At 39.8% G+C, this 26,991-nt stretch overlaps 1 long non-coding RNA gene across 1 annotated transcript in view; it reads left to right on the top strand.

The window, feature by feature from the left end:
- Window positions 1-3,418: 3,418 nt before the first annotated feature.
- LOC138356530 (uncharacterized) overlaps window positions 3,419-26,991 on the top strand; it is an 83,142-nt gene continuing 59,569 nt past the window's right edge. The window contains exon 1 of the long non-coding RNA XR_011224499.1: window positions 3,419-3,685. This is a non-coding gene — a long non-coding RNA (uncharacterized lncRNA). The remainder of the gene's footprint in view (window positions 3,686-26,991) is intronic.

The following is a 26,991-nucleotide window of genomic DNA, read 5'->3' as shown; positions in this document are numbered from 1 at the left end:
ACTTGCCATCATTTTTATTACTGATGTTAATGTTGTCTATCTGTAGCTGAATTGCATTTGATGATTTGCTTCCAAATAAGTTGTAGTAAGTCTTTTCGATGTTTAATGTTAGTTTGTTCGTTGACATCCATAAGTGGACTTTTTTTAATTCATTATTCACAACATTATTTAGTGTATGTTGGTTGAGGTTTGAGTAGATAAGGGTAGTATCGTCAGCAAACAATATAGGTTTGAGAATATTAGAGACATTAGGCAGATCGTTTATGTATATAAACGTTTTTTTTATCTTTATTTGTATTTGTTTTCAACACTTTTTATTCTTTATGCTCAATTAGTATTAAGTTCTAGATATTAATGTTTTTCTTGCCCGAAACGCATTGCGTAATAGTGGCTTTAGGCATTGTATGTACTAGCTCTATCTATATATCAATCCATTAATGTAACATCACTTGTATGTATGTACCTTACCTGAATAAACATATTTATTTTATTTTATTTTTTATATAAGAAATAGAAGAGGTCCTAAGATGCTGCCCTGTGGCACTCCAACGGTAATTGGTAGAGTGGAAGAAGTTGTATCATTGATGGTTACATATTGGTGTCTGTCACTAAGATAGGATCGGATGTAGTCAAGGGCAAGGCCTCGGATTCCATAATGCTGGAGTTTAAGTAAGAGGTAGTTGTGATTAACAGTATCAAAGGCTTTTCTTAGGTCAATGAAGAGTCCAATCGGAAACTCATTTTTGTCAAGGGTTGAGTAGATAATGTCAAGGAGACTAATGATTGCATCATTGGTGCTCTTTTGGGACCGGAAGCCAAACTGGCAGGGGGCTGAGTATGTCGAATTTTACGAGGTAGGAATAGAGCTGTTTGTAAATAATTTTTTCAAATATTTTTGATAGAATGGGTAGATTTGATATTGATCTATAATTGTTTATGTCCGCCGGATTGCCTCCTTTATGGACTGGCGTTACTCTTGCTTTTTTGAGGATATTAGGGAAGGTGTGATACTCTATAGATTTGTTGAACAGTAGTGCTATGGGTGGGGCAAGGGCATGGGAGGCTCTCTTGTACACAATGGACGGAATTTCACTGGTGCAGGCGATGAGTCACAATAACGTGGCTGAAGTATGTTGACCAGACCACACACTAGAAATTGAAGGGACGACGACGTTTCGGTCCGTCCTGGACCATTCTCAAGTCGAATTTCACTGGTGTTCCCTGCCTTGGTTTTTAGAGAGTGTATGATGGACACAACATCTGCCGGGCTGATTGGTGAAAGGAGAAGAGAGTTTGGATAGCTGCCTGAGAGATATGTGTTAATATGTGTCTGAGTCTGTGGGATTTTACTGGCAAGATTAGCACCAACCGATGAAAAGAAACTATTAAATTCATTTGCCATTTCTGAATCAGTTGACGGTATATCCCCATCCTTGTAGAGTTTTATTTGGTTATGTGAGTGTTGTTTAATTCCTAGGATACTAGAGATAGTTTTCCAAGTGCTTTTCATGTTGCCTTTTGCTTCATTGAATCTATTCACATAATATGCAAGTTTTGCCTTTCTTATGATACTGGTAAGCATTGATGAGTACCTTTTAGCTACTTCCTTTGAAACTAGGCCAATCCTAACTTTCTTTTCATATTCATGTTTCTTGTTGATTGAGTTGAGAATGCTACTTGTGAGCAATGGATTGTTTAATCTTTTGTCAGTTACTTGCTTGGTAAGAAGGGGACAATGAAGGTTGTAGAGGCTTAGAGTTTTGGAGAGGAAGAGGTTAGCTAATGAATTTATATCATGGGTATTATTGAATTCAGAATCCCAGTTAATATTGTAAAGTGCCTCTGTAAGATTGTCTAAAGCTGATTCACTGTGTAGCCTAAATGAAAGTTTCTTGCTTTTTGGTGGTGTTATGTCCATGTTCGCTATGAGAAAGGTAGGATAGTGGTCAGTTGTTCTGTCGTAGATTATACCAGATACAAGGGGAGCTGTTATGTTTGTCCATATGTGGTCCAAGGTAGTGGCTGATGTTTGAGTGACTCGGGTAGGTTTGGTGATTGTGGGGATTAGCATACAGGAGTTCATGCTGTTAAGGAAATAGTCAACTTGAGAGCAATTTTGTTGACCCAGGTCAATATTAAAGTCTCCTCCCAGAATGATGTGGTTTTTGTTGAGATTGTTGTTTATAATAAGATTCCTTAGGTTGTCTGAGAAAGAAGCTATGTTAGTATTGGGAAATCTATAGATGGCTCCAATAGTCAAAGAGGATTTAAGGGATTTAATTGTAAACTGAGCAAAAGTATATTCACAGTAGTCATCTCTGTCACTAATAACACTGTTGCAGATAAATGTATCTCGGTAATATATAGCTGTGCCACCACCTTTTTTATTAGGCCTACAGTTATGAATGGCTTTATAACCAGCTAAGTTGTAGAGTTGGGTATAGTCTTTATTTAGCCAAGTTTCTGTTAAAATAATGAACGATAGGTTAGTACCTATTGCTGAGAGTAATGCATTTAAATCGTCAAAATGTTTACCAAGTGATCTAACATTTTGGTTATAAACTGATAGACAGGTGCTATTTTGGAGTTTGTTTTTAGCCTAGTGTGCTGTGAAATACTTGCAATAATGATGATCAATGTGCTGGTTGGTGTAGATATGAGACAGAAGATTTTGATCAGGATCAATATCAGTGTGCATAGAGATGCAGAGGGATCACGATACAAGATACACGATAAAGCAAAACACAAGAATAAAAGCAAATACAACAAAATAGTAACAATTTAGAAGTAAAATAAAGATCGAATAGATAGCAAGGGAGGACACAGAAGTTACATAAAATAAAAAAACAAAAATCAGTAGAGACTGACAATATAAATGTAAAATAAAAAATAATAAGAAAAATAATAATCATAAAAAATGATCTTGAAGATAATTAGCTTAGTAATTGTTAATTAACAGGGTAATAAAAAGCCCTAGGTTTAGTGACAAGGGGATTAACTAAGAACAAATAATTAAGAGCATAAAACAGGCAAAGATGACAAAAAAAAAAAAATAAAAATAAAAATAAAAATAAACACCTTTGGAAAGGAAAGGCAGAGCTTAAGTACACTTTGGTTGTATGTGAGACTACAAATTATGTTCTGGTTATTCAGCTGATATCCCACAGTCATCCAGGAAAGAAGTGAGGTGTGCTTCAGTGGTTATCTAGCAGTAACAGGTACCAGAGAGTTTCCCAGATATGTCGCTTGCATCCTACGATAGGTCAATAGGTAGCTTAGGGTTACGTTAATGAGTTTAACAGGCAAAATATCCCGGTCAACTAATATAAGCAATGCATACAATTAGAAGTTCCAAGACAAGCAACCATAGAAAACGTGAAGGTTGCGAGACGCGGAATAGAAGCGACGGTCCGAGATCCGCACCAAAACAACAACAACCACAGCTTCGTCGCCCCTAAATCAACACAACAACCACAGTCATCACGGCCGGGCTCAAACCTCTCTCTCAACACTCCTGCAGTCGTCACCAGGGGAACACCTTCTACCAAACTACGTCTACCATAAAGAACATATTGTCTGGGTGTGATTTGTCTCGAGTCCAGGTCATTATAACTTACGCCGTTATCGGCGTTCTTCACACCACAAGATAACAACTTTTATCATGGACCTCCTTAACCCTGTGGAGGTGAGTTAAAAGATGGTGCCCTACTTTCTGTCCTCCATACACAGTCTTCCCCCCCCCACCTGTTATTACACCATAATATTACATTACAAAGGGAGCCGGTCGGCTGAGCGGATAGCACGCTGGACTGTGATCCTGTGGTCCCGGGTTCGATCCCGGGCGCCGGAGAGAAACAATGGGCAGAGTTTCTTTCACCCTATGCCCCTGTTACCTAGCAGTAAATAGGTACCTGGGTGTTAGACAGCTATCACGGGCTGCTTCCTGGGGGTGGAGGCCTGGTCGAGGACCGGGCCGTGGGGACACTAAAAAGTCCCGAAATCATCTCAAGATAACCTCAAGAAGATTCCCATCTTGCACAGTCGGCCCACCTTGCAAAGTCGGCCCCAGTCGGCCCCACCTTGCACAGTCAGCCCCACCTTGCATCGTCAGCCCCACCTTGCACAGTTGGCCCCACCTTGCAGAGTCAGTCCCACCTTGCACAGCCCATATTAGGTAGGTTTTAATGTCCAGTGAACAGTCTTGTATATGACATCACATGTTAGACTGGCCTAGGTTTAGGTTGCCTAAGGTTACCTCAAATTCAAAAAAAATTCAAATGTTTATTTAGGTAAAGTACATACATACAAGGGGTGATACAGATATTGATGAATATATAGATAGAGCTAGTACATATAATGCCTGAAGCCACTATTACGCAAAGCGTTTTGGGCACGAAAAACACTAAAGACTAAAACATAAGAACATAAGAACAAAGGCAACTGCAGAAGGCCTATTAGCCCATACGAGGCAGTTAAGAACATAAGAACATAAGAACAAAGGTAACTGCAGAAGGCCTATTGGCCCATACGAGGCAGCTCCTATTCTATAACCACCCAATCCCACTCATATACTTGTCCAACCCGTGCTTGAAACAATCGAGGGACCCCACCTCTACAATGTTACGCGGCAATTGGTTCCACAAACCAACAACCCTGTTACTGAACCAGTATTTACCCAAGTCTTTCCTAAATCTAAACTTATCCAATTTATACCCATTGTTTCGTGTTCTGTCCTGTGTTGATACTTTTAATACCCTATTAATATCCCCCCGGTTATATCCATTCATCCACTTGTAAACCTCTATCATGTCACCCCTAACTCTTCGCCTTTCCAGTGAATGCAACTTAAGCTTTGTTAATCTTTCTTCATATGAAAGATTTCTAATTTGGGGAATTAACTTAGTCATCCTACGCTGGACACGTTCAAGTGAATTTATATCCATTCTATAATATGGCGACCAAAACTGAACTGCATAATCTAAATGGGGCCTAACAAGAGCAAGATATAGCTTGAGAACCACACCAGGTGTCTTGTTACTAACGCTGCGATTAATAAATCCAAGTGTCCGATTTGCCTTATTACGAACATTTATGCATTGATCCTTTTGTTTTAAATTCTTACTAATCATAACTCCCAGATCCCTTTCGCAATCCGACTTCGCAATCACAACACCATCTAGCTCGTATCTTGTAACTCTATCATCATTACCTAACCTCAGAACTTTACATTTATCAGCATTAAACTGCATCTGCCAATCCTTTGACCATTTCAAAACCCTATCTAGATCAACTTGAAGTGATAGTGAGTCCTCCTCCGAATTAATTTCCCTACCGATTTTCGTATCATCGGCAAATTTGCAAATGTTGCTACTCAAACCTGAATCTAAATCATTTATATATATTATAAACAACAGAGGTCCCAGGACAGAGCCTTGAGGCACTCCACTTACAACATTTTCCCACTCTGACTTGATTCCATTTATACTAACTCTCTGTTTCCTTTGGTATAGCCATGCCCTAATCCAGCTTAATATAGCACCCCCAATACCATGAGACTCTATCTTTTTAATCAGTCTTTCATGTGGCACTGTATCAAAAGCTTTGCTAAAGTCAAGGTATACAACATCGCAATCCTTACCACTATCAACTGCCTCAACAATGCTAGAATAAAAAGATAACAAATTTGTTAAACATGAACGGCCATTTATAAAACCATGTTGCGACTCAATTATTAATTTATGTTTTTCAAGATGAAGACGAATTTTATTTGCTATTATAGATTCGAGTAACTTTCCCACAATAGACGTTAGGCTAATTGGTCGATAGTTAGACGCAAGTGATCTATCTCCTTTCTTAAAAACTGGTATCACATTAGCAACTTTCCAAAACTCTGGCACTCTGCCTGACTCTATTGATTTATTAAATATGGTTGACAGTGGGTCACAAAGCTCCTCTTTGCATTCTTTAAGCACCCTGGCAAACACTTCATCCGGCCCTGGGGATTTGTTTGGTTTGAGTTTTACTATTTGTTTAAGAACATCCTCCCTGGTAACTGTTAAACTCGTCAACCTGTCCTCGTCCCCACCCACATAGACTTGTTCGGCTGAAGGCATATTGTTAAGTTCCTCTTTAGTAAATACAGATACAAAATATTTATTAAAAATACTGCTCATCTCTTCATCACTATCTGTTATTTGACCTGTCTCAGTTTTTAATGGACCTATCCTTTCCCTAGTCTTGGTACGATATAACTGAAAAAACCCTTTAGGATTTGTCTTTGCTTGCCTTGCTATGCGAACTTCATAGTTTCTTTTTGCTTTCCTTATCTCTTTTTTAACATTTCTAACCAGTTGTACGAATTCCTGTTCTAAAGTGACCTCCCCATTTTTAATCGTTTTGTACCAAGCTCTCTTTTTACCTATAAGGTTCTTCAAATTCTTTGTTATCCACTTTGGGTCATTAGTATTCGATCTATTCAATTTGTATGGTATACTACGTTCCTGTGCTTTGTTTAGAATATTCTTAAATAAGTTATATATTGAATCCACATCGAAATCCCCATTTAAGTCACCTATCGCTGGGTTCATGTCTCGCTCCAAGACCGGCCCACACCCCATACCCAAGACTTTCCAATCAATTTGACCCAAAAAATTTCTTAGGTTATTAAAATCAGCTTTTCGAAAATCTGGCACTTTAACAGAATTTTCTCCTACTGGTCTATTCCATTCTATGCTAAATCTGATTTCTTTGTGATCACTGCTCCCTAGCTCACTCCCTATTTCGATGTCATTAATTTGCGTTTCCCTGTTAGTTAACACTAAATCTAAAATATTATTTTCCCGTGTTGGTTCCTTAATGTGTTGCGTAAGAAAGCAATCGTCAATTAATTCTAGAAAATCTTCTGCTTCACTATTCCCTGTTTTGTTCAACCAGTTTATTCCGCTAAAATTAAAGTCACCCATGACATAAATACTGTTAGATCTAGATGCTCTAGATATTTCATCCCATAGATGCTTTGCTTCCATTCTGTCTAAATTTGGTGGCCTATATATTACTCCTATTATAATATTATTAGCTTTTTCATTTAATTGAATCCAAATAGTTTCTGTGTGTGGCTCTGTTTTGATTCCCTCTTTGAGACTACATTTCAAATTGTCCCTAACATATATGGCTACGCCACCTCCTCGTCTAATATATCTATCTGTGTGAAATAGTTTAAATCCATATATTTGATATTCAGCTAATAGTTCTCTATTTTCTACATTCATCCACGTTTCGGTAAGTGCAATAATATCTATTTTTTCTGTGCAGACAAGAGCATTTAATTCGTTAATTTTATTTCTTAGACTTCTACTGTTAGTGTAATATACCCTAAGTGAATTGTTATTTTGCGGACCTTCTCTTTCCCTGATCGTTTTGCCAATTCCTTTCTCCCACAAACACATACTTTTATTACCTCCTTCCTCCAAATCAATTCCCATACCTCTATCTACTAACAGTTTAAACCCAAACAAACGCCTCTAACCACTTCTTCTAACGAGTTCGCAACAGCAACAACCCCAGCTCTCGATAGATGCACCCCATCACGAGCATACATTTCATTTCTTCCATAGAAGTGTTCCCAGTTGTCTATGAAAGATATTGCATTTGATTTGCAATATCTTTCCAGCCGGCAATTGACACCAAGTGCCCTCGATATCCATTCATTTCCCACTCCCTTTCTTGGAAGAATGCCACATATGATCGGGATTCCTCCCTTGCTCCTAACTAACTCTATGGCTGTTTTATACCTCTGAATCAGTTCCTCACTCCTAACTCGACCAACATCATTTCCTCCCACGCTAATGCAAATAATGGGATTGTTCCCATTACCAGCCATAATATCATTCATGTTGTTTATAATATCACCAATGCCAGCTCCGGGATAGCAAACCCTTAACCTGTTCCCCCTATCTCTAGCACAAAACGTTCTATCCAAATACCTTATCTGGGAATCTCCCACAACTAATGTTTGCTTAGGTACTTCCTTTACTCTCTGAGGGGCCTGCGCTTCCTTTCTCTTTGTTGCTTTCCCTTTTGCGCGATCCACAGTCTCTCCACAGCACTCGTCCTCCAAAACGTCAAATGAATTAGAAGTTGCTATGGCGTTTGAAGGCGGCTTTATCAAAGTCTTCTTAAGGCCCCTGTCTTTCACAACTCTCCAAGACGAGGTCCCTTTACTACTGGTCTCCTCCTTCGTTACTTCTCGTTGTTCTTTCAGCTGACGCACCTCCTCCCGCAGAAAGTCCAACTCTGTCCTCAGGGCTCCCACTAGAGTCACCAGGTCCTTAACTACAACTTCCATATTGCAATACTTAATGCAAGTACTTAAACCTTTAATCCTTGGTGACACTAAGACACAGAAGCAGTTCCTATTTATAACCACCCAATCCCACTCATATACATGTCCAACCCATGCTTGAAACAATCGAGGGACCCCACCTCCACCATGTTACGCGGCAATTGGTTCCACAAATCAACAACCCTGTTACTGAACCAGTATTTACCCAAGTCTTTCCTAAATCTAAACTTATCCAATTTATACCCATTGTTTCGTGTTCTGTCTTGTGTTGATACTTTTAATACCCTATTAATATCCCCTTTGTTATGTCCATTCATCCACTTGTAAACCTCTATCATGTCATCCCTAACTCTTCGCCTTTCCAGTGAATGCAATTTTTTAATCTTTCTTCATATGAAAGATTTCTAATTTGGGGAATTAACTTAGTCATCCTACGCTGGACACGTTCAAGTGAATTTATATCCATTCTATAATATGGCGACCAAAACTGAACTGCATATTCTAAATGGGGCCTAACCAGAGGCCCCAGAGGTCTAACCATATAGCTTAAGAACCACACCAGGTGTCTTGTTACTAACGCTGCGATTAATAAATCCGAGTGTCCGATTTGCCTTATTACGAACATTCATGCATTGATCCTTTTGTTTTAAATTCTTACTAATCATAACTCCCAGATCCCTTTCGCAATCCGACTTCGCAATCTCAACACCATCTAGCTCGTATCTTGTAACTCTATCATCATTACCTAGCTTCAGAACTTTACATTTATCAGCATTAAACTGCATCTGCCAATCCTTCGACAATTTCAAAACCCTATCTAGATCAACTTGAAGTGATAGTGAGTCCTCCTCCAAATTAATTTCCCTACCGATTTTCGTATCATCGGCAAATTTGCAAATGTTGCTACTCAAACCTGAATCTAAATCATTTATATATATTATAAACAACAGAGGTCCCAGGACAGAGCCTTGAGGCACTCCACTTGCAACATTTTCCCACTCTGACTTGACTCCATTTATACTAACTCTGTTTCCTTTGGTATAGCCATGCCCTAATCCAGCTTAATATAGCATGCTAATTGAGATTAAAGTATAAAATGTGTTGAGAAAAAAAAAAAAAAAAGAAGGGGGATCATGGCAGGAAAACAGCAAAAATATAATTTGGTTGACAAACAGCATTGTTTAAAAATAGCAGACATGGGTTGACATTATAAGGGTAAGGAAGGTTACAGGGAGTTAATTACGTAGTGCTTAGTTTTTATCTTAAACTGGTTGAGAGAGGTACAGTCTTTAACATAATTGGGAAGGTCATTCCACATTCTGGGTCCCTTGATTTGTAGAGCATTTCTAGTTTGATTAAGTCGTACTCTTGGAATATCAAAAAGGTATTTGTTTCTGGTGTAGTGCTCATGGGTTCTGTTACAACCTTCAATGAATCTTTTAAGGTCAGGATTGGCATTACAGTTCAGCGTTTTATATATATATATATATATATATATATGTATATATATATATATATATATATATATATATATATATATATATAATACACAAGAGAGGATGTGCAGTGACTTAATATCTAATATATTTAGAGATTTGAGAAGGGGTACTGAGTGATGTCTGGTGCCAGAGTTGGATATTGTCGTAATAGCAGCTTTGTGTTGAGTAATTAGAGGACGTAAATGATTTTGGGTAGTAGAACCCCAAGCACAGATACCATAATTGAGATAAGGATAGATGAGGGAGTAATAGAGTGTCACCAGGGCAGGGCGAGGTACATAATATCTGATCTTAGAAAGAATGCCAACAGTTTTTGAAACTTTTTTTGATATATTTAGAATGTGTCCCTGGAAATTCAGTTTGTGATCAATGAGAACGCCTAGGAATTTGCCGTGTATTTTGTTACAAATTTGGGTATTATTTATCCTGAGATTTATTTGATTTGAGGATTTATTGCCAAACAAAATATAGAAAGTTTTGTCAATGTTGAGGGTGAGTTTGTTGGCAGTTAGCCAAAGATGGACTTTATTTAGCTTAGTATTCACTGTGACATTAAGAGCAAGGGGGTCAGGGCTGGAATAAATGAAGGTTGGGTCGTCAGCAAATAGAATTGGTTTGAGGTGTTGGGAGGCATTTGGAAGGTCATTAATGTAGATGAGAAAGAGTAGAGGGCCAAGTATGCTGCCCTGAGGAACACCAATGTTGATGGGTAGGGTGGGATAAATTGAATTATTCAAAGAAACATACTGGAGCCTGTCAGTAAGGTAAGATTTGAGGTATTGAGGTATTGTATTGCAATTATTGTATATTGTACCTCTGACTCCATAATGATGTAATTTAAGAAGAAGGTTTTGGTGGTTGACAGTGTCAAATGCCTTATGCAGGTTCACAAATAAACCAACAGGGAGCTCAATTTTATCAAGAGCTGCATGTATTAAGTTGATCATACTAATAAGTGCATCATTAGTGCTTTTTTGGGGGTCTGAAGCCATACTGACAAGAGCTAAGTATATTGTATTTGGCTAGATAAGAGTAAAGCTGCTTGTAGATCAGTTTTTCAAATATTTTTGACAAGTTTGGCAGAATTGATATAGATCTGTAGTTGTTAACATCTGTGAGATCACCACATTTGGGGACAGGGGTTAATCTCACTTTTTTTAGAATATCTGGAAAGGTTTGGAGTTCAAGTGACTTGTTGAAGAGCAATGCAATAGCAGGGGCTAAAAATCTGGAGGCTTTTTTGTAAATTAAAGTTGGTATCTCCTCAAGGGGACTAGACTTAGTTTTAAGGGAAAGGATTATCTCATTAACATCACTGGAATTTGCAGGCGTTAGGTACAGAGACTGTGGATAGTTACCTGTAAGATAGTCCTGAACATCAGTACTAGAAGATGGAATATAATTTGCAAGGGATGACCCAATGGAAGAGAAGAACCTATTTAATTCAATAACAGTATCAGAGGCTGTAAGCTAACCAGGTTATGTTGGTCCAGATGTGATCAAGAGCTGTGGCAGTACTACCAGTGATTCTAGTAGGTCTTGTGATTAAGGGTATGAGGAAGCAGGAATTCATACAGTTGAGGAAGCTGGCAGCAGTAGGGTTTTCAGGCTCGCAGAGGTCAATATTAAAGTCCCCTGCGATAATTAGATGGTTTTTGTTGAGTCTGTTATCTAGTATTAGATTTCTAAGGTTAGAGTTGAATTCGAACACATCAGTGTTAGGAACAGACTGCTCCCACAGTCAGGACAGACTCAGCACCTAGACTCTGAAACTGGCGAAGATATACTCCCACAGTAGTCTCTGGTTCTAATTACTTTTAAGCATGTTAGTTCCTGGTGGTAGTAAAGAGCAGTACCACCACCTCTCTGAATTAGTCGACAGTTGTGAATTGCTGAGTAATTCAGCATGTTAAAGAGTTGAGTAGTATCCTCTTTTAACCACGTTTCAGTAAGTATAATAAAAGAGAATTTATTGCCAATAGTTTCAATGAAGGCACTAACATCATCGAAGTGTTTGCTGGTTGGCTGGGTCTATACTTGTTTGCATAAGAAGGCTGGTTGTAGGAAAACAAGGCAAGAATGGGAATTACAAAATAAAATTTTGATATAAAAGGGGGGAAATAATAAAAATCTAAACAAGACTATACAAGACAAACACAAAATGAACAGCACAAAAAAAAAAAGAAAAATGAGGTAGATTGCTTACAAGTACTCTCAGGTACACTGTATGTAATAATTTGCATTTTGAGACAGGCAAAGCCAGGGGTACAATGGAGTAAGGGAGTATGGCGAGGGTAGGCAATTTAGGTAATAAATGAAAGCAAAGAAAAAGGTGAATAATAAACATAGGCAAATTTAATCTAATGATTGTTAACTATAAATAGTTTAGTTATGATCCTGTAATTAGTAAGAACTAAAGAAAATATTAATGCACTCAATTAATTAAGTCCAATAAATGACTAATAAAAATTGAATTGAAATTTAATTTAAAAAAGTGCAACAAAGAGACTTTGGATACCTAGCCCGCTCTAGGTGACAAGGGGGTTAATTATGTTTACTCATTGAGAGAGATAATAAGGTGAGACAAACCACATTGGGAGAGGAAAGTGTTGAGGTTATCCTCATTAGCAATTGTAAACATTTTACCTCCTGAAGTCTTTCTCACTTTAATCATGCCATCTCTAACGAAGCACTGATGAATTGCAGTTTTTGGATTTTGGGTTTTGGGTTTTTGGGTTCTGGGTTTTGATAACGGATTTGATGCAGGCGGTGGAGGAGTTGCTGTCTTTTTCTAGTCAAGCACTCGTTGATGTAGATTTGCTTTCGTTGGGATGCAGCTGTCTGGACAAGATGTGATTTTATGGTTTGGGAAGCTAGATTGAGGCGAATTTTACACTGGTTTAGTCCTGTTGGATTCTTTTTGCCTACTCTGTAGGCAGCAATAATGTCTGTTTTATTTAGAGTGACATGCAATTTGTCTTTTATGAGAGCATGAACTATTTCAATACACTGTTCACCTTCACGTTCCACAGGAATATCTTGGGATGACAGAACAACAGAGTCCAGCAGCTTTTGCTGGTCTTGTTCATCCTGGGAGATGGAATGTTGGGCGGATAATGTACTGATACATACAGTCATTTTGTTAAGAGCTTCCTCTTGTTTTTTTTATGGCTTCATCAGTTTTCAGACGTATGTTTTCCTCACGGAGATCATTCAAGTCATGCTGAAGTTGATCTTGGCTAGCCTTATAGTTTCTAATATCCTCACGAAGAAGGGTTATTTCTTGTTGTTGTTGATGAAGGTTCACGCAGTTCGCTTGATTCTCAGTTTGAAGACTCAGGATGATCGTATTTTGAGTCTCAAGGACTAGGCACGACTTTTTGAACCACTGATTCTCAGCCCAGTTAGGGAAATCCAGTGAGGGACTAGAAGCACCCTTGAATTTCGTAAAATAGGATGTAAGCGTGGAATCAGGAGAAGGTTGAGAGGACACAGCTCCTTGGCTCAGAGATGGGGGTGGAGGGAAGAGCAGCACTGCCACCTCGGACCCCAGAGCTTCCAGACAGAGAAACACGAAGGCTGTTAGTGTTGGTCGGGATGGATGCCTTGTTAGGGGCTTTGTTGCTCTTATTACCCTGCGCAGTCATGTTTTTAGGAGTCATGATTGGTTGAGAATAGACTGGGGTATATGTTGTGGCTGAAACTTGCGTCAGGCGGCGCGGAAGCAGGCAGGGGCGGGCAGCAAGCACTGGTACTCACAGCCGGAGAGGATTGTTTTGAATTTTGTTGAATGTTGTTTTTGAATCAACCTTACCCTTGTAAGGTTGGGTAAGGTTTAGGTAGGGTGAGGATTAGGTTTGGTAAGGTTTAAGCTTTGTTAGGTTTGGTAATGTTTTGGTTAGGGTAGGTTTAGGTTGGGTAAGGTTTAGGTTGGAAAAGGTTTAGGTTGGAAAAGGTTTAGGTTGGGTAAGGTTTAGTTTGGGTAAGGTTTAGTTTGGGAAAGGTTTAGTTTGGGTAAGGTTTAGGTTGGGTAAGGTTTAGGTTTAATAAGATTTAGGTTAGGGTAGGAATAGGTTGGGTAAGGTTTAGGTTAGGGTAGATTTATGTTGGGTAAGGTTTAGGTTGGGTAAGTTTTAGATTGGGTAAGGTTTTGGTTGGTAAAGTTTAGGTTGGGTAAGGTTTGGTTGGATACGGATTGGGTTGGGTAGGATTAGGTTCGATAAGGATTAGGTTGGGTAAGGTTTGGGTTGGGTAGAGGTTAGGTTGGATAAGGTTTAGGTTGGATACGGTTTAGGTTGGATAAGGTTTAGGTTGTGTAAGGATTGGGTTGGGTATGGTTTAGGTTCGGTAAGGATTAGGTTGGGTAAGGTTTGGGTTGTGTAAGTTTGGGATGGGTAAGGTTTGGGTTGGGTAAGGGTTAGGTTAGGTAAGGTTTAGGTTGGGTAAGGTTTAGGTTGGGTAAGGTTTGAGTTAGGTAAGGATTGGGTTCAGTAAGGATTAGGTTCAGTAAGGTTTGGGATGGGTAAGGTTTGGGTTGGGTAAGGTTTGGGCTGGGTAAGGTTTAGGTTGGGTAAGGTTTTAGTTGGGTAAGGTTTTATTTGGGAAAGGTTTAGGCTGAGTAAGGTTTAGATTTGGTTTGGTTTAGATTTGGTAAGGTTTAGGTTGGATAAGTATTAGGTTGGATAAGGTTTAGGTTGGGTATGGTTTAGGTTGAGTAAGGTTTAGGTTTAGTAAGGATTAGGTTTGGTAAGGTTTAGGTTCGGTAAGGTTTGGGTTGGGTAAGGTTTGGATTGGGTAAGGTTTGGGTTGGGTAAGGTTTGGGTTGGGTAAGGTTTGGGTTGGGTAAGGATTAGATTTGGTAAGAGTTGGTAAGGTTTAGGTTTGTAAGGTTCAGGTTGGGTAAGGTTTAGGTTTGTAAGGTTCAGGTTGGGTAAGGTTTAGGTTGGGTAAAGTTTAGGTTAGGTAAGGATTAGGTTGGGTGGGTCCATAGAATTACCCAAATTCTACCCAAGTCCACCAAAATTTACCCAAATCCCGCTAGCATTATGTATGTAATGAAAAATATGGTATATTTACTCACTATAATGTTGGTGTTGAATGCAGAACATGATCAAACCTATTTTTACTCTGAAATAATATAATTTCATAACAAAATTAGAAGTAAATATGTAGCAAGTGACACCATCGGAAGTCGAATGTCCAAGCGACATTGTTGTGGAGTGACTTATCCAAGTCACTCCACACCTTATCTTATTGTCGCCTGGAGAGTGCTGCCATATCAACCTCCTGTACACAATGATCCAGTCAACACACTTCTTTGTTCAAATTGTCACAAATTTAATTGGTGATATTAACCCTTGGGCTGCTAAGGGTCATAATGGCTTCAACACCCACAGGCACAACAACAACAAAAATACAAAAAATTCTTTAGTCGTATAAAAGTGTTCATTTGTGTTCCCTGATCACGGAAAAATAAAAAAAAAATCGTAGGTAGCATATTTTCGCCACAATCGGGTGGGAAAATCTGGCAAAAAAGAGGCGTTGACAGAGCAGTCACTAGACGAGGTCTGCTCCACCCGAGCTGTCAGGCGGGGGTTGCCACAAAGATATTACCTAATTATTTCAATGTCTCTGATTTTTTCCATGTTTTTTTGCAGTAATATTATTGAACAGTGTGTATTGTGATATACAGTATTTATATAAAAAATGTGTGAACCATCGCTGTACGAGGGAGTGGCAGCGAGTGGCTGGCTGGTGTGTAGCGGTCACTCCTCGTTGCATTTTGACTTACAATACCAACTTAGTGGTTCGTTATGGTGAGCAAAACATGCAGATACTTATATATAACCTGTGTATTTAGTGTAATAACAGCAAAACTATTTGTTTATTGTTTTATGAACCACTCATATGACAACCTGCTCTCGCACAAGACAGCACATATATGACTTACTGCTTAAAGTTAATGTGTTGAATATGAATTAGTACATATGTGGTATATTCCTAGTTACATTTTTTCCAAGGCCCAAACTCTTCCTCATGTACCAATTTACGTCTCACAGTACCCGTCCATCGCCGTAGAGAGCAGAATAGTCATGATTGGTTCAATTATAATGAAAATTGTAGTTTTCAGGTCCCAAGTGGGTTGTGAAATTTACATACTGTTGTCTATGCTCTTAAAATATTACAGATCAGCTACATCCTATTGAAGGTTCATAGTTTAGTTTTGAGAAATATTACTTGTTCTTAGTAAATTATAATAAGGACTATAAATTATTACATAATATAATAATGCTTCACCAATCAACATTATATACACTAGTCTGTGCTTTAAGGGTTAAATCACTTATGATAAAAAAGATTATTGATGTGTGTGTATTTGTGTAGGTGATTGAATATGTATGTGTATATATGTATATGTATATGTATGTACATGTATGTATGAGTATGTGTACATGTATATATAACATTAATAATTGTGTAACTAGCGTCAAAAGATTGTTATTTGCTTAGCTAAACGAACTAGAGGGTTCAGTTCCTGAACCGATTATGTGCCTCTGTAATCCTTTACACCACCGCCCATGGGATGGGTATGGGATGCATAATAAAGAAAGAAATTGAATTGTAAATTGAATTGAATTTTTTCCATGATCAGGGAACAAAAATGAACACTTCTATAAGATGAAAGAATTTTTTGGAATTTTTTTTTTGTTGCACCTGTGGGTGTGAATTCCATTTGGGCCCCTAGCGGTTTGAGGGTTAAAGTGTGCATCACGTCATATGACGTGTTGGACGTTGTTCCAGTCAACTGCGCATCACATCATATGACGTGTTGGAGTACTACGCAAGATTTAAATGGCCCACGGATACACGGGGTTCACCACACCTTCATCAGGGCTCTTGTAAACAGACGCCATTTTAAAAAAAATCGTGGGCCAAACTCCAGGGTGTTATTGGCCTCAGTATTGAGTGAGCTACTAAGCCTGACACACTCAGCATGAGCTAACAGCACTGCTGTTCAGCTTGTGACCACAGCATCGCCTAAAGAAGCCATAATGTACTTGTTCATGCTATTACGTAGCGATGATATTATTACAGAAGACCCCTGACTGATAAAACTGACCAGGGTTCTGATAATAGCAGGATTGTGGTGATATTTAGCGCTGTGCGCTATGGAGGGAGGAGTAATGCTGTGGGAGGGAGGGTTTTGGCAATGTCTTCTGACTGTGTGTGGCCACCTTTTATTGACTGCACTCACCATACCAGCTAAGTGGTTCGCTATGGTGAACACAAATGTAGATACTTATATATAACGTGTGTATAGAGGGTATAAACAGCAAGAGGAGAAAGTTGGGAGCCGCCGCCATTTTGGTGAGGGCGGTGGCGTCGTGCAGACGACGCCACCGTGCAGACGACGGTCTAGTTTACTGGTTACCACTATGGTCTTTGGGCACCATACCAGTTTACTTATACAAGTATGGTGAATAAAACAGGTAGATATTTATATATAATGTGTGTATATAGCGTAATATCACCACAAACAGTAATGTTGTTGGAGAAATATTAGTGCGTCTGGCCTTGAGGGCGGCAGCCATCAGCTGACTGTGTGAGGTCCTACGTCTTTGTGCCTTTACTCACCATACAAGCTTAGATGTAAAGTTATGGTGAACAAAACATGTAAATACTTATATATAATGTCTGTATATAAAAGCAAAAACAGTATGGTGGGTGGAGAATGTGGCTGAGTCAGATGATTTGAGGGAGGGCGTGAGTGGCTGGCTGGTACACGGTGGTCACTCCTCGTTACTTTTTGACTCATAATAGCTACTTAGTGGTTCGTTATGGTGAACAAAACATGCAGATACTTACATATAACCTGTGCTTATAGTGTAATAACCGACAAAGTATTTGTTCACTGATTGATGAACATAATTGAATCAACAATATGCACACCATATTTTTGAGTACAGCGATGATTCACTCATTTAATTATATAAATATATCAAACTACACACTATTGAATAATATCACAGCAAAAAAACTATGAAAAATCAATCAGAGACATTGAAATAATTAGGTAATTATCTCTTTGTGGCAACTTCGGCCTGACAGCTGGCGATCAACAGACCGCCTGGGACGCACGCTGAGTCAGTGCCTATTTTTTGCCAGACTTCCTCGCCCTATAGCGGGAATATATGCCACTTACGATTTTTTTATTATTTTTCCCGTGATCAGTGAACACAAATTAACAGGTTAGGAAGAAAAAATAATTTTTTTTTTTTCAAAATTACACGGGCCTGTGGGGAAGAAAGGATATTATACCCCTAGCATGTTAAGGGTTAACAAGAGGCTCACAACAGTCACTATACATCTATGGTGAGTCATACAGTTACTAGTCTTGCTGCACACCTGCCCAACTGTGCGGCAGCTTTACAGTCATGTGCTCCACACCCACCCGACTGGGCGGCAGCTTTACAGTCATATGCTCCACACTCATCCAACTGGGCGGCAGCTTTACAGTCATGTCATTCAAAATCAACCCACCCGACTGGGCGGCAGCTTTACAGTCATATGCTCCACACTCATCCAACTGGGCGGCAGCTTTACAGTCACATCATTCAAAATCAATACTAAAAAGTACCTAATTTCATCTTCATAGTTTTTCACTTTTTGCCTTAAAATTGCACTGTATCAATTGCTACCCAATCTCCCAACCTTTATGTTCCCAATTTGAACATCTTTACCATTGTGATCATTGCTGTTTTCTTATATGTGCTGCCAATCTGTTGTATGGTGTTTATAAATCTTGTTTATCTGTATCTTTTGCTACCCAGTCTCCCAATCTTTATGTACCCAATCTGAACATCTTTACCATTGTGATCATTGCTGTCTTATATGTGCTGTCAATCTGCTGTATGGTGTCTATTAATCTTGTTTAAATTACTAATCAAGCTGTCAATGTAATCAATCAGAGCTTTAATATAACAATGTGCTTTAATATACTTACTTATCTCTCTCATCTCATTTTTCTCTTGTAATGTATCTTTATCATTTATCAATTCTGATTGAAATTACCTACTTAAAATTATCTGCTAGATTAACCCTCAAACCGCTAGGGGCCCAAATGGAATTCACACCCACAGGCGCAACAAAAAAAAAATTCCAAAAAATTCTTTCGTCTTATAGAAGTGTTCATTTTTGTTCCCTGATCACGGAAAAAATAACAAAAAACTCGTAGGTGGTATATTTTAGCTGCAATAGGGTAGGGAAGTGTGGCAAAAAAGGGGCGTTGGCAGAGCCTTCGCCAGACGAGGTCTACTCCGCCCGAGCTGTCAGATGGCAGTTGCCACAAATATATTATTACCTAATAATTTCAATGTCTCTGATTTTTTCTTAGTTTTTTTTGCAGTAATATTATTCCATACAGTGAATTGTGGTATATTTATATTATAAAATGTGTGAACCATCGCTGTACTCAAAATTATGGTGTGCATATTAGTGATTCAATTATTATGTTCATAAAACAATAAACAAATAGTTTTGCTGTTGTTACACTATATACACAGGTTATATATAAGTATTTGCATGTTTTGTACACCATAACGAACTACTAAGATGGTCTTGTGAGTCAAAAAGCAACGAGGAGTGACCGCCAAACACCAGCGAGCCACTCACTGCCACTCCCTCCCTCAACACCACCTCACTCACCCTCATTCACCTCCTACAATACTCTTTCTGTATTTATTCACTATACACAGACGTTATATATACGTATTTACATGTTTTGTTCACCATAACTGTACATCTAAGCTTGTATGGTGAATAAAGGCCACAAAGACGTAGCTACTCACACAGTCAGCTGATCGGCGGCCGCCCTCAAGGCCAGACGCACTAATATTTGTCCTTCAACAATATTGTTTGTGGTGTTATTACGCTATATACACATATTATATATAAGTATATCTACCTGTTTTATTCACCATACCTGAACAAATAAGCTAGTATGGTGCCCAAAGACCATAGTGGCCATCAGTAAACACCATGCCAAGACGTGCAGACGACGCTCCTCCCTCACCAAAATGGTGGCTCCCAACCTACTCCTCTCGCTGTTATCACACTCTATACACACGTTATATATAAGTATCTACATTTGTGTTCACCATATCGAACCACTAAGCTGGTATGGTGAGTGCAGTCAATAAATGGTGGCCACACACAGTCAGAAGACAACGCCACAACCCTCCCTCCACAGCCTTACTCCTCCCTCCATGGAGCACAGCGCTAAATATCACCACAATCCTGCTATTATCAGAATCCTAGTCAGTTTTATCACAGTCAGGGGGGCTTCAGTAATACTATCACTGCTAAATAATAGCAGTATCATTTATACAGTTATGGTAAACAAAACATGTAAATACGTATATATAACATCTGTGTATAGTGAATAAATACAAAAACAGTATTGTGGGAGGTGAATGAGGGTGAGTGAGGTGGTGTTGAGGGAGGGAGTGGCAGTGAGTGCCTCGCTGGTGTTTGGCGGTCACTCCTCATTGCTTTTTGACTCGCAAGACCAACTTAGTAGTTCATTATGGTGTACAAAACATGCAGATACTTATATATAACCTTTGTATATAGTGTAACAACAGCAAAACTATTTGTTTATTGTTTTATGAACATAATAATTGAATCACTAATATGCACACCATAATTTTGAGTACAGCGATGGTTCACACATTTTATAATATAAATATACCACAATTCACTGTATGGAATAATATTACTGCAAAAAAACTAAGAAAAAATCAATCAGAGACATTGAAATAATTAGGTAATAATATATTTGTGGCAACTGCCGTCTGACAGCTCGGGCGGAATAGACCTTGTCTGGCGAAGGCTCTGCCAACGCCCCTTTTTTGCCACACTTCCCTACCCTGTTGCGGCTAAAATATGCCACCTACGATATTTTTGTTATTTTTTCCGTGATCAGGGAACAAAAATGAACACTTCTATAAGACGAAACAATTTTTTGGATTTTTTTGTTTTGTTGCGCCTGTGGGTGTGAATTCCATTTGGGCCCCTAGCGGTTTGAGGGTTAAGCATAAATTTGGCTTAAGGCATTGTACTTTGCTTCTTGTCGAAGCAAGGCTTGTTCTTTAATCAGCTTCTTGAGTGGGAAAGGGGGGACAGTAATTTGGAAAGGAGTGATGTCCCATGGGGCAGGAAAGTGTTGTTGTTGTCTCTCTTGGTAGAGGTGATGAATATTATACATTCTGAGCATAATGACAGTTTTGGTAATCCATTTGGAGGGATGCTCCAAATGCTGTGACTCGTACGTCAGACTATGAGCAGCCGCGTCCAACAGCCTGTTTGATCAGTCCGGCAACCAGGAGGCCTGGTCGACGACCGGGCCGCGGGAACGCTAAGCCCCGGAAGCACCTCAAGGTAACCTCAAGGTAAGGTATGCTGACCTTCAAGGAAGAAGGCTTGGAGGGCTTTAGTGCAGGGGTTAGGGTGGGTTAGCCTAAGCATCTTGATACCAATTAACCCTTCCACTGCTCAGGGGTCCTGAGGACATTTACACCCTTGTGCGCAAGAAGAAAAAAAAATCAAAATTTTTTTTCGTCTTCTAAACATGTTAATTTGTGCCCCCTGAGCACGGGAAAAAAAATCATAGGTGACATATTTTGGGCGCAATTGACCGAGGAAGTCTGGCAAAATGTGGGCGTTGACAGAGCAGTCATCAGAGCCGGCCAGCGTCACCCGCGCTGACAGACGGGAGTTGCCACTAACATATTATCACTTAATTATTTCTATGTCTCTGATTGATTTTTTCTTATTTTTTTTTGCAGTAATATTATTCAATAGTGTGTATTGTAATATATTTATATAATAAAAGTGGTGAATAATCGCTATACTGAAAAGTATGGTGTGCATATTAGTGATTCAATTATTATGTTCATAAAACAATAAACAAATAGTTTTGCTGCTATTACACTCTATACACAAGGGTATATATAAGTATCTGCATGTTTTGTTCACCATAACGAATCACTAAGTTGGTATTGAGAGTCGAAAAGCAACGAGGAGTTACCGCCACACACCAGCCAACCACTCACTGCCACTCCCTCAACACACGCACTAAACTTTCTCCCCCAACAATACCATTTGTGGTGTTATTACACTATATACAGTACAGACGTTATATATAAGCATGTATATATTTTGCTCACCACAACTGTACAGCTAAGCTGATATAGTTCAGGCACTAAGAGTCGTCGCTATACACACAGTCTGCTGGCGGCTCCCTCACTCATTCAAGGTCACACGCACTAAACTTTCTCCCCCAACAATACTGTTTGCAGTGTTATTACACTATATACACATATTATATATAAGTATCTACATGTTGTATGCACCGTAACTGTACACCTAAGCTTGTAGTTAGCCCAAAGAGCATAGTGGCCACCCTCTAATCAGCTAGACAAATCATGCAGACGACGTCACCTCTGTCACCCAAATGGCTCCTCCCAGCATAATCCTTTTGCTGTTATTACACTAATACACACATTATATATAAGTATCCACATTTGTGTTCACCATAGAGAACCACTGAGCTGGTATGGTGAATGCAAACAATAACAGGTGGCCACCAACACAGATGCCGAAGAAATATAAGAAAATTCACTTTCGCGAACAGAGTGGTAGACGGTTGGAACAAGTTAGGGGAGAAGGTGGTGGAGGTCAAGACCGTCAGTAGTTTCAAAGCGTTATATGACAAAGAGTGCTGGGAAGACGGGACACCACGAGCGTAGCTCTCATCCTGTAACTACACTTAGGTAATTACACAGTAAACGATGCTATCTCCCTCCATCTCTCAGCATCATTCCTCCCACAGCGCTAATTATTACAACAATCATGCTATTATCACAACCCTGGTTATTTATATCACAGTCAGGGGTCATCTGTAATATTGTCATCGCTAAATAATAATTTTATATTTATTTTGACATTTTTCGGCGGTCACAAGCTGAACAGCAATGCTGTTCACTCATGCTGTGTGTGCAGCCTTGGTTGTTTCAACAGTACTGTGCATCTTACACCTGAGAATATTGCCCATGATTTTTTTTTTAAATGGCGTCTGTTTACAAGAGCCCTGAGGAAGCTAATGTGAACCCCGTGTAGCCACGGGCCATTTGAATCGGGCCTGGCACCCTTGGGCGTATATATACACCATGCGCACCGTGGGACATGTTATTCAGAGCGTATATATACGCCATGCGCAGTTTAAGGGTTAAAGCATTAATTTCAATGATACGATCACTTACACATGAAATAATCAGTTACTTCCTCAAGTTTAGTAATTTAGTTGTACGGGGGCATCTGAGGATAATCCTCATGGCTTCGTTTTGCATCTTTTCTAGCCCTCCAAGCATTCTCTCAGGCACTAGAGCAAGCATGGGTGCAGCATAATCAGAGACCTAATATATGAGAGATACATCATTTTGACAATTCTCACATTTGCGCCATAGCTTGGAAGATAGTCTGCCACAGCCTTGAGAGCACGGAGCCTCTCTCTACATTGGCGACCCAGTCTGGCTACAACATTGCGGTACAGTAGAACCTCAAGACCAAGGTATTTGTATCTGGTTACATAGTCGAGCAGAGAGCCATCATCCAACTGCATTTTGCGAATGGCCCCACCCCGTCTGGGTAGGCATCAGTTCACGATCTTTGTTTTCTCTACCGAGATGACTAAGCATAGTTCCTGACATGTGTACAATACAGAGTTCAGAACATTTTAGGTGTTGGTATACCTATTGGTGTGGATCAGTATATCATCCACATAGCTAATGATGTGTTTGCTGGGCCTTCTTGTTACTAAGTTTAAAAGTGCATTGATTAACACATTGAACAGAGTAGGACTAAGGACACTTCCCTGTGGAGTGCCAATTTCAAAGTCTCTCGTTATACTCCTATGCCCTTGGTACAGTACAGATGACTTCCTGTTGGATAGATAACCTCTTATCCACCATAGAAGCCATCCTCCAACACTCATTTTAGCAAGTTCGTTCAGAATAACGTGTGGGTTAGTAATATCAAAGGCTGACTTAAGATCTAGGAAAGTAGTATATGACCTATCAGTATGCAGGGTGAGGAATGTGGTAAAACAGTGATGTACACTCTTTCCATGCATGAAGCCATATATCTGGGGAGACAACATGTTACTAATTCTGTAAAGGAGACAGTTGAGAACCATCTTCTCAAGACACTTAGAGACAACTAGTGAGGGAGATTGGGCGAAAAGCACTCTGCTGGTTAGGTTTAGGAATGGGAATAATAAGACTGTTGGTCCACGACTTTGGAAGCTCCCTAGTTACATAGCTCATATTATACAATTGAAGCAAGGGATTCCCTGGAACTAGCAGAAGCATACACAGTATGCCGTAAGTAACTCCATCCTCCCCGGGTGATGTAGCTTTGCCTTTATGTAGAGCAGAGTCTAGTTCGTATTCAGTAAAAAGCATGTCACAGTCATTCTCTTGATGAAGCATGAAGTCAAGGAGCCTTGCTCTATCAGCCTATCTATTATTTAATTCATTCTGTGTGGGTAGAGGAAGACTGTCAAACCTGGAAGTCGTGGCCCAAGCATCAGCAAGCTCATTTGCTCTGTGCAGAGGTTTAGGGTGCGAGATCTCTGCAGCATTTTTCCCTTTGATCTTGTTGATATCCTTCCATGCCCGACTTAGTGGCATGTGAGAATTGAGACCACTGACAGAAGTTTCCCAGTCTGTCTGCCTCAGCTCCACCATACATTCCCTGGCCTCAGCCAGAGCCGTTTCAAAGAGCCGAAGCATTTCAGCAGTGCGGGTCCTTCTATAAGCTTGTCCAATTATTCTGGCAGTGTGTTTTAGTGCATGCAATTTAGAATCATTATAATAGGCATAAGTGCTATGACCAGTGTAATTTGGGTTACGTGGCCTGGACGATGGATCAAGTGATTCTATAAACTGCTCGATAGTATCTGTGAGCTCATTGTTAAAATCTTCAACTGATGAAGGATCAGATGAACTGCACCAATCTGACACATGAGCAACAAGATTGTCTCTTTGATCGATGGGCTCAGCCAGCCTCTTCCGCTTGAACATTCCGCCGGGGAGGATAGAGCTTCCAATGCTTACAGTGGCTAATATGGGCAGATGATCAGACGCCATATCTGGCAATATTGACGAGGCGCACACTGTGTGGGAGACGTTGAAACTGAGACATAGATCAAGAATACCTCAGTAGATATGTGTCGGTTCAAGGTCACCCACAATCTGTGCATCATCGTGACTACCTAATAGTTACACCAGTTGGTTGCCGTTACGATTACTGAACTGCGAATTACCAATATTTCTATGCCTAGCGTTATAATCACCTATAATGATGGTAGGCTCAGTCTGAATACAGACAGGAAGGTCCGCATAATTAAAGTTACAAGGAGTTGATTATTTAGTACATAGTTGTTTTTCTCTTAAACTGGATGATGGAGGGGGAGTCTTTAACGTGATTGGGAATACATACATACATACATGCATGCATACATACATACATCTTCTTCTTGAGGTTATCTTGAGATGATTTCGGGGCTTTAGTGTCCCTGCGGCCCGGTCCTCGACCAGGCCTCCACCTCCAGGAAGCAGCCCGTGACAGCTGACTAACAAACAGGTACCTATTTTACTGCTAGGTAACAGGGGCATAGGGTGAAAGAAACTCTGCCCATTGTTTCTCGCTGGCGCCCGGGATCGAACCCGGGACCACAGGATCACAAGTGCAGTGTTCTGTCCGCTCGGCCGACCGGCTCCCCATACATACATACATGCATGCATGTATACATACATGCATACATACATGCATACATACATGCATACATGCATACATACATGCATACATGCATACATACATACATACATACATACATACATACATACATACATACATACATACATACATACATACATACATACATACATACATATATACATACATATATACATACATATATACATACATACATACATACATACATACATACATACATACATACATACATACATACATACATACATACATACATACATACATACACATCCAGTCAGCAAATTGCTATTTCGGGACAAAATCCAATATAGTTTATATTGGTGAGACGCCACTGTGATGAGGAGTTTAAATATCACAGGAACTGTAGGTTAATTTGTGACAAGTGAGGTTAGATGAGGCATCTACAAGCATCAGCAGGAGGCTGTAGGAGGTTTGTTGTGGAGTCTGCAGGTATTTGGCCCAGATGTTGGAGGGTGGGTTTGACCCTCCCACCTACCCACGTTGACCGCAGAACGTCTAAGGTTACCTGCCACTCTCACTTACCAAGGATATCCTCCCCCCCCCCCTCCACACACACACATGCATCAGATCCTTAACTTACAATATTTATGATTTACCAATTTATGTTACTACACTGACTCTCAATTTCACAATATTGTATAAACTTGGAACTTAAAATTTGTCAATCTGTTTCATAAATTGATAACTTTGTTACCCATCTTGTGGGTGGTAATGGACCCCATATCCATCTTGTGGATGGTAGTGGACCCCATACCCATCTTGTCAGTGGTAGTGGACCACGCTGTGGTCTGTGCCACAGCGCTGTGGCACGCTGTTTAGCGCTGTGCTCCATGGTGGGAGGAATAATGCTGTGGGAGGGAGGGTGCTGGCGTTGTCTTCTGATTGTGTGTGGCCACCTTTTATTGACTGCACTCACAATACCAGCTTAGTGGTTCGCTATGGTGAACACAAATGTAGATACTTATATATAACGTGTGTATAGAGGGTATAAACAGCAATAGGAGTAGGCTGGGAGCCGCCATTTTGGTGAGGGAGGTGGCGTCGTCTGCACGACTTATCATGTTGTTTACTGGTGACCACTATGGTCTTTGGGCACCATACCAGTTAACTTGTACAAATATGGTGAATAAAACAGGTAGATACTTATATATAATTTGTGTATGTAGCGTAATAACACCACAAACAGTATTGCTGGAGGAGAAATATTAGTGCGTCTGGCCTTGAGGGCGGCCGCCACCAGCAGACTGTGTGAGTAGCTACGTCTTTGTGCCT

This window comes from Procambarus clarkii, chromosome 73, assembly GCF_040958095.1.
Source record: "Procambarus clarkii isolate CNS0578487 chromosome 73, FALCON_Pclarkii_2.0, whole genome shotgun sequence".
NCBI classification, from domain to species: domain Eukaryota; kingdom Metazoa; phylum Arthropoda; class Malacostraca; order Decapoda; family Cambaridae; genus Procambarus; species Procambarus clarkii.
The sequence above is the reverse complement of the archived record's forward strand: the minus strand, read 5'-3'. Positions and strand labels throughout refer to the sequence as shown.